The sequence below is a fragment of the Belonocnema kinseyi genome, chromosome 7 (genome assembly GCF_010883055.1).
Source record: "Belonocnema kinseyi isolate 2016_QV_RU_SX_M_011 chromosome 7, B_treatae_v1, whole genome shotgun sequence".
NCBI lineage: Eukaryota > Metazoa > Arthropoda > Insecta > Hymenoptera > Cynipidae > Belonocnema > Belonocnema kinseyi.
Genome location: NC_046663.1, coordinates 133365789 through 133381518, shown reverse-complemented (window position 1 = coordinate 133381518; position 15730 = coordinate 133365789). Strand labels below are relative to the sequence as shown.

The following is a 15730-nucleotide window of genomic DNA, read 5'->3' as shown; positions in this document are numbered from 1 at the left end:
CACTTCCTTCAACACCTCCTTCTGCTCGTCCCATACCCACATTTTCTCCTCTATTTTTATTTTCCGATACCCTACCTTCACTGCTCTCTCTTTACTTTTCTCCTTCCTAGCCCTGTCATTTAGCATTCTTTGCACATCCCTTGCCCTCTTCGTCAAATCTTGATCGATGAAAACCTTCTTGTCCTTCATCCTTTTTTTGTTACGCATTACTCCCAATTTTTCTCCCCAGTTCTCCAATTCCACCACCACCACTTCATTGACCTTTCTCCCCTCCATCCTAACTTTCTCTACCTTGCCTTTAACCCGCCCTATGCTCTATAACAGCGCCTCCACTCCCTCCCTCTCTTCCCCGGTCTTTAGCTTCAATCCTCTTATTACTATATCCTGTCAACTACTTCCATTCCCGACCTGTCCTCCACCTTTTTCAGCCTTTTTTCCGCCCTTTTCTTCCACATCCTAATATCGTCTTCCATCTCCTTTATTTTGTCCTCTTGTTCCTTCCTTACCGACGCCAACTCCTTCTGCAATCCTTCTACTTCCTTTTCCAATCTCGCATCTCTTACCCTTAGGTCCTCCCTCATACTTTGCATCTGCTCTTAAGGCTGCTGTCGCTTATCATCCTAAAATTAAGGTTTCTTTGTCCTATTTCACCCCTGACATCCCCTGCAGACACCCTTTTCTCACACCTAACATCCCCCAGCACTGCAAAAACCACCCTTGTCCGCCATGAAAGTCTAAACTCCTGACCACAATACTATCCTACACCCTTGCAAGCCTAACCTCACTTTCCCTATTTAACCAAATCCCACCCCCAAAGTATAATGTAAATTAATTTCTATCCTCCCAATATACCCCTCACATTCGTACTCACCTCCAAGACTTCGACCCTCACACTCCACTTACGTTTTCTACACAAACTCCGTAAAAACTTCTTACCGCCTGTCACCGCAGACCTTCTTACTACCGCCACCAACATGCAAGTCCGATTTTAACCATATCAGTGCATGTCGCAGTTTTTTATTGGGTAAGTGAATGTTTCTGCCCTTTTCTAAAAGGTGTCGCTGTAGATACCATTGTTGTGTTTAGTGAAACAATAGTCTACGATTTTTCCAGTTTATGTTTGAGCTCTAAGATACAGTAGTTGACAATTATTCCCAAGTGATTTTATTTTTCCATGTCAAAAATGTCAACTTCATTCCACAAAAGCAGAATTGGCCGAAAGTACTGCAGAAACGCATCGCTCGTTGCAAAAGAAAGAGTTTTTTTACATCGAATCTCTCTCTCTCTCTCTGTATAGTTTTCGACGTAAAGAAAATTAGAGACATCCGCTCAGCTTTAAATCACAGAGAAACTGAAAAAAGTATTCACAGGGGTCCTCCGATTTCAAAACTTATGGGGTTCAAAGGAACGGTGCTTTAATTATTTAAAGGGCTGTAACCATTAATTCTACCAGAAAATTGAGATGACCGATTGCCGATTCCCTTTAGGAGGTGACAACCGTAGTGACCACGTGTTTTCAAAATTTGTTTCGCTTTACAACAGGATAGTATATTTTCGAAAGTTTTTCCACGTCGGTTCTTAAATTGACAGCATTCTCATTACCAGCAATATCACACATTTCCAACATAAGACGTTTGCGATGGTGACATTCGTTCACAAGAATTTTCGCGTTATCAAAATCGAAAAAATGATCTTTCTTAATACTATGCTTAGTGAGCATTGTCTGTTTGTAAGAGACCTTATTTGTATCTTTCCTGTGTTCTTTAACCCTTAGTCCTAACGGACGTTTAGTTCGGCCTATGTAAACCGCTTTGCCATTTTTACCTTTGCACTAAATGCCATAAGCCCGAGAACTCTCGCAATTCGCTCAGATAGACCTTCAACATATGGAATGATAGTAAAAGACCTCATTTCCGCGTTTTGAACTATTTCGTCTACTCTACGTTGTTCATTTTGGGCCAAAATATGTAATCTGAAATTTATATTATCTTTAACAAATTTTTCCGGGTAAAAGTTGTCGCGAAGTGTGTTTTGCACTAATCGCAAATTTTCTTGATATTTTTTATCCGAAAGAAGAATGGCTCTGTCAACCATATTAAAAACTACACTTCTTTTATACTTTTGTGCGTGATATGAATCAAAATTTAGGCATCTACCAGACCAGGTGGGCTTAGGATACCAATTACACTTTATTTCTTGAACGTCATTCCTGTGAAGAGAATCCAGACAATTTATCGCCCTATTTCGTTCCTTCCCTGGCGTAAATTTAATCCCATAATCATTTGAATTAAAAACTTGTAGAAGATTTTCTACTTCGTTTTCCGGAAGAACTACTAATATGTCGTGGACTTCAGACATACAACGGTACTTAAAAACCTATTTTCGGTAAAATACCGGTTTCCAGGTCGTCCGTAACTAAATCTGCTAAAATCGGTGAAAGAGGAGAGCCCATTGGTAGTCCTCCTTTTTGAAAATAAGTTTGATTTTTTAAATTAAAATCTGTATTTTTTAGACATAATCGAAGTCCTTCCTCAAAATCTGTCCATGGAATCTTTTTTTTTTTGCGAATTTGATTCCACCTACTACAAACCGCTTCGACTGTCTTTTCTTTCCGCGCATTCGTAAAAAGGGAAACCACGTCTAATGACGCGAAGACATAATTTTCCGGAATCCTGAAATCCCTCATTTTCTTCACTAAATCGAAGCTCTTAAGCACTCTCGATTTAGGAGCTTCAATACTATTTGCAATGATATTTTTGGTGAATGTTCCTAATTGGTAAGTAGCACTACCTACATAAGAAACGATCGGCCTGAGTGGGGCACCTGTCTTGTGAATTTTTGGAAGGCATTCAACGCATTTAGCAAATTCAAGGCATTAGTTTAATTTAAGGCATTTATATAATTCAAGATATTCAACGAATTCAATGATTTGAGCGAATTCAAGGAATTCAGATTTATCCCGTTTAAGGGAGTGTTGATGAAAAAATAATCATTTTACTGCAATTTAATAACATAATGCCAGTCTAGGCCTTGTAAATTATGAATTTCAATAAAAATTATACTTTTTATTAATTGTTCAAAAACTCTGTAACAAAATATTCATTGTAAAATATATAAAAAGTCTCGTAATAATGTGCCCCACAAAAATTTCTAAATAAATTTTGAGAAGCCATATTAGACATTCTAAAACTTGTTCGGATTGAATGTTATGAGAAACATGTTTTTAATAAGAAAATGCTTTGTATAGAGATTTATGGTCGAATACAATCTCACCAAGTTGTATAATGTATACTGCGTTTTTATATTAATTGATGAATTTATGTAGAGCACTTTATAAAAATATTTCTTGATATATTTATTTTTTTAAATATTTTACTTCAAAGGACTTAAACAATATTGATTCTGAAAATTTGTATTGCTTTACTTGACAAGTTTTTTGTATGGCAGATGATTTTGGTTGATTTACTTTATTTAAAAAAGAAACCCTGTTTTACTCCTCAAATCATAAAAAAATTTATTGATAAATTTGGAATATTCTTAAAATTCAGCAAATTTCAGACGTTTAAAATTCTGATTTTGCTAACCAAGCTATCGTTATACCAGTGACAACAAAAATATTAATAACGATAACAACGATTAAAAGTTCTCAGGTGTCCGAAAAATCACCTGACGTAAATTTTCAAACCAATTATCCATAACTTGATATCTACAAGATATATGCACGATATCTAACTCCCTACTAATTGCGGAGGTGCGTGTTCTGGTATCTAAGGTGAATGCAATTCGAATGTCCAAATTTTCAGATATGTCCTTCTGTCATTTTGCTGACGATATCTTGAATGTATTTGATTAACTTAGGCTAGTTATTGTGACAAGCCTCTTACGTTACACTTCGTGAATATTATGAATAAGAAATGTGGTTGAAAAATAATTTTTTACTTTAAGATTTAACTCCGGTTTTCCAAAAAAGAATATAGTATCAAAGGTCAAAATTAAAATATCGTCAACATTGACTAAAAAGTGTTGTGGCAAAAGATTGTTTTAAGTTTAAATAAAATTATTTTTCTGTAATTACGTATGAAAAATAGAAGAAAAATTGTATTAAGCAAGACAATTTTACCTTCTTAAAAATAAAATTTTAATTTATTTGGCAAAAAATGTAGAACACGTTGACCTTTAAAAGATGTACGCTTTTTTAATTTCTGAAAATTTGTTCTTTGTAGAATTCATTTACACTTTTGATAGATTTTTGCACAATTTAGTTGGAAAATTCACGTTGAATGTAAAGTAGGCACTCTGTTAAAAGGTCGCATATATTTGGGTTGAATTTAACTCCTGTACTATAATTGCATGCATAGCAATTATTTTCCGATTAAATTTTTGTTATCGAACAAAATTTTGTTTTCTTGAAATTTTGTCACAATATGTATGTCATGAATAGGCAGCAGGGGAATACAGATTTTAGTTTTTACTTGTTTTACATAAATAATAGTCTTAAATTTGTCATTGTTTTTTTTGACAAAAATTCAAACGTTTTTTGCCAAACTACAGAATGAATACTTACATATTATGTTTATTGGTATTTTCCGATTTTGTTTTTATCAGATTTTGATCTATATCGCCCGCTGTTTTGTTTGAATTTACAAAAAACAAGATTGCGTTTAAAACATTATATTTACAGGTTCACTTTTTTTCTAGAATATCTCATTTTTTCAATTCCTCGATTATAGGCATAATAAATTAAATTTAACAGAGATAAATGTTCTAAACAATTATTATTACTTATAAAGTTCTTCTCTTAGAATAAAGCTAGAAAGTTCCGCTTTTTTTCTTCTAATTTACCACGTTTTTCACTTCTCAATACGGGTGATTTAATAATTAATTAATTAAAACAATTGTTTAAATAGATTACTGCATTCTCATCAGACAAGGTATTAGATTTGTGTAAAATTGTACCCCCCTCCCCCCCAGTTTTTGTCAACGTTTTGAGACCCTGTGTATTTAAAAAGGTGAACAATTCATCCTAATGACTTTTTTTGAAAAATCAATAATTACCAGAGTTAGAGCATTTTCAAAATCTAAAAAAAAACAAATCAAAATGAACAGTTTAAGCCAAACAACACGTGATATGAAAAAGAGTCACAAGAAGAAAAACTTTGCTTTTTGAAGGCCCTACAGGATTATAACAAAATTTTTAATTTGGTTGAAAAGTCGAACATTCCAAATTTGATCCTACCAAAAAAAAAATAAAAAATCCACAAATTCCATTTTTTGGTTAAACTATGCAAGATCCGAAAAAAATGAAAAAGCTCAAATTACATGCACTGGAAAAAACTACAAATTCATAATGAATCACTTTTCGACACAAGTTACGAAAAACTAAACAAACTAAATGTGTGGAGGGCGGTACTTGTTACAGTAAAATGTGTAATAGAAAAATGGTTTGCCTAAATAAGATCTAAAAATTTGATTTTTACATTTTTTTGATAGGGCACGCCCTTTTTACATTGACACCATAATGAGAAGGTATTGGTTTCATACGAAAAATGACTTTCGCGGATTCCATCAAATATCGGCGTCTTAAGATTTCCTCAGAAGAAACAAAAAGTTTTCAGGTTAGTATCTGTCTGTCGTTGTTGTATGTATACTGGATGTCTTTGGACCGACTAATTGAATCGAATTGGGCTTTGGCACACAGGTTTAGGGGCCAAAGATTTTAAAATTCCATGTACGGCTATTTATAGCACACGAAAATGTAAAAAATTTATCTTGATGGATTTTTTTGATAACAAGAAAATTATCACAGTAATGGCTTTATCAAAATACAAAATGAAAATGAAAATTCTAAACCAATCAACGCACGATATAAAAAAAGCAAGAAAAGGAAAACGTTACTTTTTGAAAAATGTACAAGGTCATCATAACAGGTTGTAGAATTTTTAAATAATCGAAAATTCATCTTTTAATCGCACAAAAAATACTGAATTATTACATTCTCATCATAATAAGAAGGTATTGTTTTATGGGAAAACTGACTATCGCGGATTTCTTGAAATTTTCACTTTTCGAGAATCCCTAATTCCCAAGGAAACCGGTATTACGATGACGTCTGTCTGTCTGCCTTGTCATTATCGTCGTTGTCGTTGTAGTCTGTAAACACGGTAATATTTGAAGTAATTATTTTATTAATTTCCCTTTGGCACACTTTATAAGGATATGAAAAGAAAGGACGATTTCGTTAGCCAGCTATTTTAAATAAAAATGCAATATTTTTGAGCATTTTCAAAATTTTTAAGACCACTTTTTTAAGATTTGAAATTTTCATATAGTGCTGTTTATTGCACCAAAATATGAACAATTTATCTTAATGACTATTTTGATAACAACAAAATTGCCAGAGTTATAGCGTTTCCAAACTTAAAAAAAAATAATAATAAAAATGAAAACGACTATTCTATGTCATTCAACGCACCACATGAAAAAAAATCAACAAAAGAAAAATATTAGTTTTTAAAGACCTACACGATTATCATAACAACTTTGTGAATTTTGTTAAAAAATCGAAAATTAAAATTTTTGTCGCACAAAAATGATGTATTATTACATTCTCATCAAAATGAGAAGGCATTAGTTTTATGTGAAAACTGTGTATCGCTAAATAATCTGAATAAATGTACTATAAGTTTGATATAGAAGTGTTAAACATAATATAGAAAAGTTAACCTTTTGGAGAAAATCTAGTGCGAAGCACGAGATACGTGATGAGAATTCACAATCACCAAATTACAGTTGTCGATGTTTGGTTCGTTAACCTTAATAGGTCTGTGCACAAATGTGGGGCAAATACAAAGACCGAGCGCAAAGGGCGAGACTAATGAAGCATCGAGCAGAAAGAGCAAGATAAATACACCTTCGAGCGCGAAACGCGAGATGAATACATTGTCGAGCGCGAAGCGCGAGAACCAACAGTCGCGCGCCCTAGGCGCGCTCAAACTTGCGACTGAAGCGAGCCGCGCGCGATGAGAATGTCCTTGCGAAGCGGGCAGATTTTTATTATTTATAATTATTTCACTCTGCAGTAACTCTCGATAGATGCAATTTTATCTCAAATTTTCGAATTTTCAACTAAAATATTATTTTGGTTTTTTCTGCAATTTTCAATTTCTCTTTAACTCCACAGTTTCAATGAAATCATAAAAAATCACCAAGAAAAGGTGTTTTAAACATATTGTTCCTTTTTTTGTAATGAAGTATTTTTAATCTTTTAGTAATGTTTCAAATATATTGAAGCAAATAGTCTTTCAAAGGAAAATTTGCTTTTAATATGACACATGTACAAAATTTGAAGAATATTTCAAATACATAATTCTGCATCTCAAAAATCTATTAACAAAAAAGAAAGATATTTTTACAAAATCATCAGCCCTGATTTTTGTTAATTTTTTTCATAACCTAAAAGCTCATAGAAAAGTTAAAAGTTGCATATAAAAATATAACTTTCTGGTTTTAATGTAAAAAAATATTTGGTAATAATCATACATTGTTTAAGCAATTAATTTTGTGACCATGCATTAATTATTCTCAACTTCAATTGAAAAGTGCACCCAAAGTTCAAAACTTGAGAAAAAACTGCAAATTGATCGAATTATTTGCAAATGGAATTATGAAAAAGAATTTAAAATTGTTGAGAAGATCTTTTATTCCATTATTAAAATTTGTCGACGTTTTGAGAGTCAGTTGCTCTCTTCATCAGGAATAATTATCAATCCAATGCTAATAAAATTGTATAAGTCCTTATATTAATAAGGCAAAAGTAAAAATTCCTAATTGATTCAAAGTTAGCCTTTAAGATGAAGCAGAACGTACGTTCTGTTTCCTTTTGTAAATTTAAATTTTAAGTGTTTTGAAGCCTTTTTTAAAATTTGAATTATTTAGTCTGATCTTTTTAATGTTTAATATGTTATTACAAAAAAAAAAATGACAACATCAGTACTACAGAACTAATTCAGATGAGAATGCTAAAAACATGAATTAATTACCAAGAATTTTGACTTTTTCTTTATAAATATAAGGACTTATACAATTTTATTGGCATTGGATTGATGATTCTTCCTGATGAGGAGAGCAATTAACTCTCGAAACGTCGACAAAATTTAGTAATGGAATAAAGGATCTTCGCAACATCATGGTCTTTTACTTGGTCTAACGTATGTCAGTTTTGTACATCTTACTGCATTTATAATTAACTATTTACTCAGGTGAATAACATCGCTATTTTTCCATCTATTTATTACAAATAATAAATAATAGATAATAATAGACAAAATAGATAATACACAATAACAGTTTTCTTGAACTATTAGGTTTGTTAAATTGTAGTAATATTTGCCTTATTTTAACTGAAAAAAAGAAAGTGTTAAAAAAGAAAACATAAGAAAATGATATATAATCATATTTTCAAAAATAATTATAAATTGTTTAAACAATTATTTTTCTTAACTTGAATACCATAAATGATTAACTCATTTTACGGAATCGACAGATGACGGTGATATCTGGGAGGCATGGATGCAGGTACGGTAAGAGCATTGCGAACATACCTCCCAGGCATGGCAACACCGCCTGAGGCGAGAACGTACAGACTATATAAACTTCCATATATACCAGTGAGGTGACATCGTACTGCGCGTATTTACAAATATATATAAAATTTCAAATTGGGAAATTGTTACCCCTCTTTTGAGAAAACTATTGAGAAGGCCCCCCATAAGGAATATATGCATACCAGTTTTAAATGTTATTGTGGAGAATAGGTGAGGTGGCAACGTTGAGTGTACTACACGGAGGCGACAACGTACCGCTTACACACGCAACATACACAACAGTACGCGCAGGGCTCCCGACAATGGGTCAGCCAACAATACCGATCACTCCAGAGCTGGGGGAGCCAATCAAAATGGATTCAATGCGATGGATCGGCGGAATCTTGGGACCTCTAGCTGGACGGAGCGATTAAACCACGACCTGCTAGAGTGCTACGATGCGAGTGTGGCCCCTGAATGGGGATACATGGCACGGCTGCATGCTCTGTGGTGCGAGAAACACCCGGAGCAAACAGCAACGCCTGCGAAACCATGCCGAACTACTCCGAAAAAGGGGCTATGTAAGCGGAACGGCTGCTCCACCACAGCTAGAACAAGCCGGCAACAGAGAAAGAGAGGCGACGCTAAGACCAACCGCGGGCAGGCATCCAATAGAGGAAGAGCGATGTTTTATGACCCAGAGAAACATCGACACAAAGGTTTCTGTTAAGCCTAAAGATCTGGCTGAAATGGATAGACTGGACGAAGACTCAGAAAATTTATATACATAGACTGGACGAAGACTCAGAAAACTTAAATAACTTTAAGGAGCTGTGTGATGCCCTCATCACACCTGATCAAGAATGCCCACCCATCACTACCGAGGAGGTGAAAAAAGTATTAAGAGGGATGAAGAACTATTCCGCACCCGGGCCAGATTGTATCAAAACCTTCCGGTGGAAGAAGGTTCCTTCAACCCATCAGCATTTGACCCGTATTTTCACCTCATATTTAAAGTCGGATGAGCCGATTCCGGAGTGGTTGGTAGAAGGGCGCACAATACTCCTGCCGAAAATAGGCAACTTAGCTGACCCGAAAATCACAGGCCAATCACTTGTCTGAACACACCGTATAAGATATTCACAGCTCTCATAAATGATAGGATTGTACGGGCAATTGAACCTATGTGGCAAGAAATGCATGAACAACGAGGCTCAAAGAAAGGCGTAGCGGGATGTTTCGAGAACCTGTTCATCGATAGATATGTCTGCCAAGATGCAACATTCTACCAGCGTGACCTATCGATGGCCTGGATTGATTATCGGAAAGCTTTCGATTCGACCTCCCATAGACTTATCGTCTGTCTTTTGGAAAGCTTAAAAGTTCATCCGCAAATCGTTAGGTGCATAGAGAAATTGATGCCGCTTTGGAAAGCCAGATTTACTATTTTATCTGGAAAAAATCGTGTAACAACTAACAAGGACACCTTTCAGAGAAGTGTCTTTCAGGGCGGCACCATGAACCCACTCCTCTTTTGCCTTACATTATTGCCACTATCTTTAGCACTTCGCCATTCCGACGGGTACTTGTGCGGTAAACCTGCAGATCGAAAGTACACGGTCACTCATGTATTTTACATGGACGATCTTAAGATCTATGCTAAAAACAAAGAGCAACTACGTCTAGCTCTAGGGATTGTCGAACGATATACTAAGGAAATTGAAATGGAATTCGGGTTAGACAAATGCGCCAAGGTTTATTTGAAGCGAGGAAAACTTAATGGCATCCCTGAAGATCTAGAACTCGTTGATAGAAGCGCTATACGACACCTTTGCGCCGGAGAGACTTACACATACCTGTGCGTGCCACAGAGCCGCTTTCAGGATGTTACATCTATAAATGATACTCTCCGAAGTAGATACAAACGTCTCATCTGGCAAATTTCGTCTTCCGAACTGTCGACGAAGAACAAAGTGTCTGCAACGAACATTCTTGCCGTCCCAGTAATACTCTATTCATTTGAAGTAGTTCCATGGACGAAGAACGAGCTCAGATCCCTTGATATCGTGACAAGAAAGGTTATGCACATGAACAAAAGCATGCATCTTAAGTCTTCTGTTCCGGGACTGTACATCGCACGCCGTCAAGGTGGTCGCGGAATATTGAGTCTTGAATGTCTTCACAATAGGATTATTTTGGATACTGCACATAGAATCGCAAATGGAAGAGACCCTCCTCTTAACATGGTCAGGAATCACGAAGAAGTGGGCAAAGCAGCGTTTCTGTACAAAGCAGCGGAGGAGGCTGCTGAAACACTTGGACTCAACTTCAGTATTAGGGGTGAGCAAAATGCATCAAATCTTATCTATCTCGAGTACTCACTCCTGAAAGCCCGAATTAAGAAAGCACAAGAGAAAAAATTTCGTGAACAGCTCCTTGATAAGAGGATGCACGGTATCTGCCACAGAAATGTGGCCACTCTTACGGCATTAACCTTAATATCACTTTATATTCTCGTCAATTATTTCTGTTGCACACTCGAGACCTGACATGGTTCTTCTTGACTTCGAGAAGCAAACCATGATCGTTATCGATATTTCGGCACCAGATGTCAAAAAAATCATAGTCAAGGAGAATGAAAAGAAAGAGAGGTATAGAGAACTTATAAGGGAGTTGCAACGATTGTACCTTGCATATTCTGTTAAACTAATCGTCCTTATCATCGGCGCTCTTGGAGGTGCTAAGCTTTCACTTGTTAATAGCCTGAAAAGCATCCCTGTGTGTCAACAGTATGCTTAAACACTTGCGAGAAAAATGCAGAAGGCGGTAGTTCTTGGATCGCTCCGTGTTCTCAGGGTGCGCGAAACTTTTGCCGGATCGTCGTATTGATTCCGTTACAGACTGTAACCACCTATCTCACACACACGCACACACACACATATGTATATGTACAGAGAGCGGACCAGCGTAGTCTGAAGTTATATTGTGTATATTATTGTGCATAATGAAAATAAATTATATAGTTATGTATGTGAGATTATAATTATATATTGAATAAAATAGAATTTATTGTCTTCAATTTATACTTTTAAAAGTTTTTACAATATTCTTTTGCCCTCTTAAATTTTAAAATGAGACGAAGCTACATATGTTCTCTCTTGGATTTTTTACCTAAACAGATAATAATTACCCTGGCAGACCGAAGGAACCGAATGGAGCTTCTACAAAGTACCCGTAAAGACCCCATTGGGTCCCCATTCGGTTCCTTGTTAATAAACTAAAAAAACAGTAAGATCAATTTTTAAACTGTTGAAATTCGGATTCTACGGTAAATTTTCTATTGGAAACTCACGGACTAATCGCAATATTTTTTTGCAGAGGTGAAAGGTTAAAAAATATATAAGATCTATAACGCCTGTTGACTGTTAGTTACAGACGATGCACCTGAAGTGTAGCAGTCAACAGGCGTTATACGTCTTATATTTTTTGTAACTTTTTACCGTTGCAAAAAAACTATTGCGATTATTCGTGACCTTCTATAGGGAATTTTAAAGTAGAATCCGAATTTTAACAATTTAAAAGTTGACTTTGCTGTTTTTTTTTTAGTTTTTTAAAAAAGCACCCGATCCCAGCGGAATCAGGGTAAAATTTCAGCCACAACCACGTCTCACGACCGTGAGACCCCCTTGTTGCGCAATATACTAAAAGTTTCGTGCGCCCTGAGAACATGGAGCGACTAAAGGACGACCGCCTTCGGCATTTTTCCCGCAAGTGTTTTAGCATATTGTTGACACGCAGTGATGCTTTTCAGGCTATTAACCCGTGAAAGTTTGGCACCTCCAAGAGCGGTGATGAAAAGGACGATTAGTTTAACAGAATATTTCGGGTACAATCGTCGCAAATCCCTTATAAGATCTCTATACCTGTTTTTATTTTAATTCTCCTTGGCTGTAATCTTTTTGTCACTCTTTCTCGACAATTGACTCAATTTCCCTAGGAGAATTTAGGGGAGCGATACTAAGGTTAATACCGTAAGAGTGACAGAGATGGTAATAAAGCACTCTTAGTACCGCATTGTGCCTTTGGATGTAAGTTGTTCCCGCATGCTTTAGACAACTAGATAGTATGTGTGCTAAATGCTCGAGGTGTGCATGACACGTCTTGCAGCTATCATCGGGAATGCCTTGGCTTAAAATTTGGCGACGGTTTGTTAAGGTGGAAATGACACCGTCTTGACATGTCAAAATGAAACCCTCTGTGCCAGAATTCAATCCGGGTAATTTAAGGAAAGCAACAGTTAGCTCACACGTCATTGATTGATCCTCCACATTTCTGTGAAAGATGCCGTGCATCTTCTTATCGAGGAGCTGTTTATGGAAGTTCTTCTCTTGTGCTTTCTTAATTCGGAATTTCAAAAGTGAGTACTCGAGATAGATAAGATAGATAAGATTTAAAGAAGGTCACTTCCATTTTCGACTCTAGGTGCTGTACCAAGAATAATCCTGTTTTGAAGTTATTCATGATTCAATACTCCGCGACCACCTTGACGGCGTGAGGTATAGAGTCGCGGAACAGAAGTGTTAAGATGTATGCTTTTGTTCATGTGCATAACCTTTCTTATCACGATATCAAGGGATCTGAGCTCTTTCTTCGCTCATGGAACTACTTCAAATGAATAGAGTATTACCGGGACGGCAAGCATTTTTGTTGCAGATACTTTGTTCCTCGCCGATAGTTCGGAAGACCAAATTTGCCGGATGAGACGTTTGTATCTGCTTCGGAGAGTATCCTTTATAGATGTAACGTCCTGTATGCGGCTCTGTGGCACGCCCAGGTATGTGTAAGTCTCTCTGGCGCAAAGGTGTCGTATAGCGCTTCTATCAACGAGCTCAGGATCTTCAGTGATGCCATTAAGTTTTCCTCGCTTCAAATAAACCTTGGCGCATTTGTCTAACCCAAATTCCAATCTAATTTCCTTAGTATATCGTTCGACAATCCCTAGAGCTAGATGTAGTTGCTCTTTGTTTTGAACATAAATCTTAAGATCGTCCATGTAAAATACATGAGTGACCTTGTACTTTCGTTCTGCAGGTTTGCCGCACAAGTACCCGTCGCAATGGCGAAGTGCTTGAGATAGTGGGAATAATGTAAGGAAAAAGAGGAGTGGGCTCATGGTGTCGCCCTGAAACATACCTCTCTGGAAAGTGACCTTGTTAGTTGTCACACGATTTTTTCCATATGAGATAGTAAATCTGGTTTTCCAAAGCGGCATCAATCTCTCTATGCATCTCACGATTTGCGGATGAACCTTTAACTGCATCTTTGCAGGTACATCTGTCGATAAGCAGGAGTATTGTGCGTCCTTCCACTAACCATTACGGAATGGGCTCTTTCGAATTTAGATATGAGGTGAAAATACGGGCCAAATGCTGATGGGTTAATGGACACTTCTTTCGCCAGAATGTCTTGATATTATCTGGTCTCGGAGCGGAATAGTTCTTCATTTCTCTTAATACTTATTTCACCTCCTTAGTAGTGATGGGTGGGCATTCTTCATTAGGTGTTATGAGGGCATCACACAGCAGTCAGAGAGAAACTGTTGATTTTCTCTGACCCACCTCTTCCGCCGTTCTAGACTTCTCTTAGCGTCAGATAGTATGCGTATTCTCTCAGCAATATGCTACCTGATGGTCAGCAGCTTTGACTTGTTAAGTGTGTGATAACGGGTCCGGAGTTCGCGCAAACATTGATGTTAAAAGTGCGATAGCTCCGGGTGTTTCTCGCACCACAGAGCATACACTCGTGCCATGTAACCCCGTTTAGGAGCCACACTTGCATCGTAGCACTCTAGCAAGTCGCGATTTAGTTGCTCCGTCCACCTAAAGGTCTCGTGATTCCGTCGACCCATCGCATTGAATCCATCTTCATTGACACCCCGAGGTTTAGAGTGGTGGGTATTGTTGGCCGACCCATTTTCGGGAGCCCTGCGCGTTCTGGTGTTTTGAATGGCACTTACCACAACTATGTTTTGTGTTGTCATTGTTGTTCCCACGAGAAGCTAGGAAAAGGGGTTGGTCCATCCTTGTAGAGCCTCGCATGCAAGGGCCAGACTGCGTCTGACCCTATATATATATAATTTAAAAACATAAATATCATTAAAATGGCAAATTTCTTTCATTCCTTTCAAATGCGGATCAAGACAGAAATAACACTATTATAATATAACATAATTATAGTATTATCATTAATAATATATTTATATATTTATATACATAATAGTAGTAATATTTATTTCATTTATATTTTATACTTGAAAAAACGTAACCTCAAAATATGCGCATATAAAGAAGTACGCGAAGTATTCAAATCATGAAAGTCGCGAATTTCTTGAATTTCTTTGAAATCCGGATCAAAATAGAAAAAGACGATTATTTTGACCACATGCCAGGGGACGGCGCAATAAATTCTTCTTTGTTCGAGCGGAAATTAAAAGTTTTTTTTAACTATTATGGATTATTGATTTATTCTCCAGGACTGAAAGTCACTTTTCTTTATTTGAACATATTTTTATTATATGTAATTTATTTGGTTGACTTAAAAAATTAGAATATTGTGTTATAGAAATTAAGAATGAATAAGTCACTGAAAACATGATAACAAACAAATTTTACTCTTGGTTATACATAAATCAATTTTAATAATAATATTAAAAAATAATAACATGAAAGTAATTGAAGTTATGGATTGAAAATCATGTACCTTGAAATTCCACCTTTTTATTTTTATCATGAATACTTGTGAAAAGCAAAAAAATAAAAAGTTTTATTTTAATATTGTATTCCTAAAGAGGATAATGTTTTCTTTTACTATTTTATTCGTAAAAAGTATAATACTACGAATTTTGATGTGAACATTCCGGACAATTTGAATAATACTTTTTATGCTGAAAAAAAGATACACTCTATTTTCTTATTTCTATTCAAAAGATAGAAAACCAAAACGTACCTAAATATCATATTCATCTAATTAATTAATTATTTATTCAGTAATATTATTGAAAAAATTAAAAGTCAATGAAAATATTTCAGCAAATTTATTTTTTGCAAGCAGGTGCATATTAATAGTTTATTTTTATTTATTTAAATATA

At 35.8% G+C, this 15730-nt stretch overlaps 1 protein-coding gene across 2 annotated transcripts in view; it reads left to right on the top strand.

The window, feature by feature from the left end:
• Positions 1–15730, top strand: part of LOC117176008 (mucolipin-3-like) — a 203024-nt gene that overhangs the window by 129455 nt on the left and 57839 nt on the right. The gene's annotated exons all lie outside the window — the stretch shown is intronic.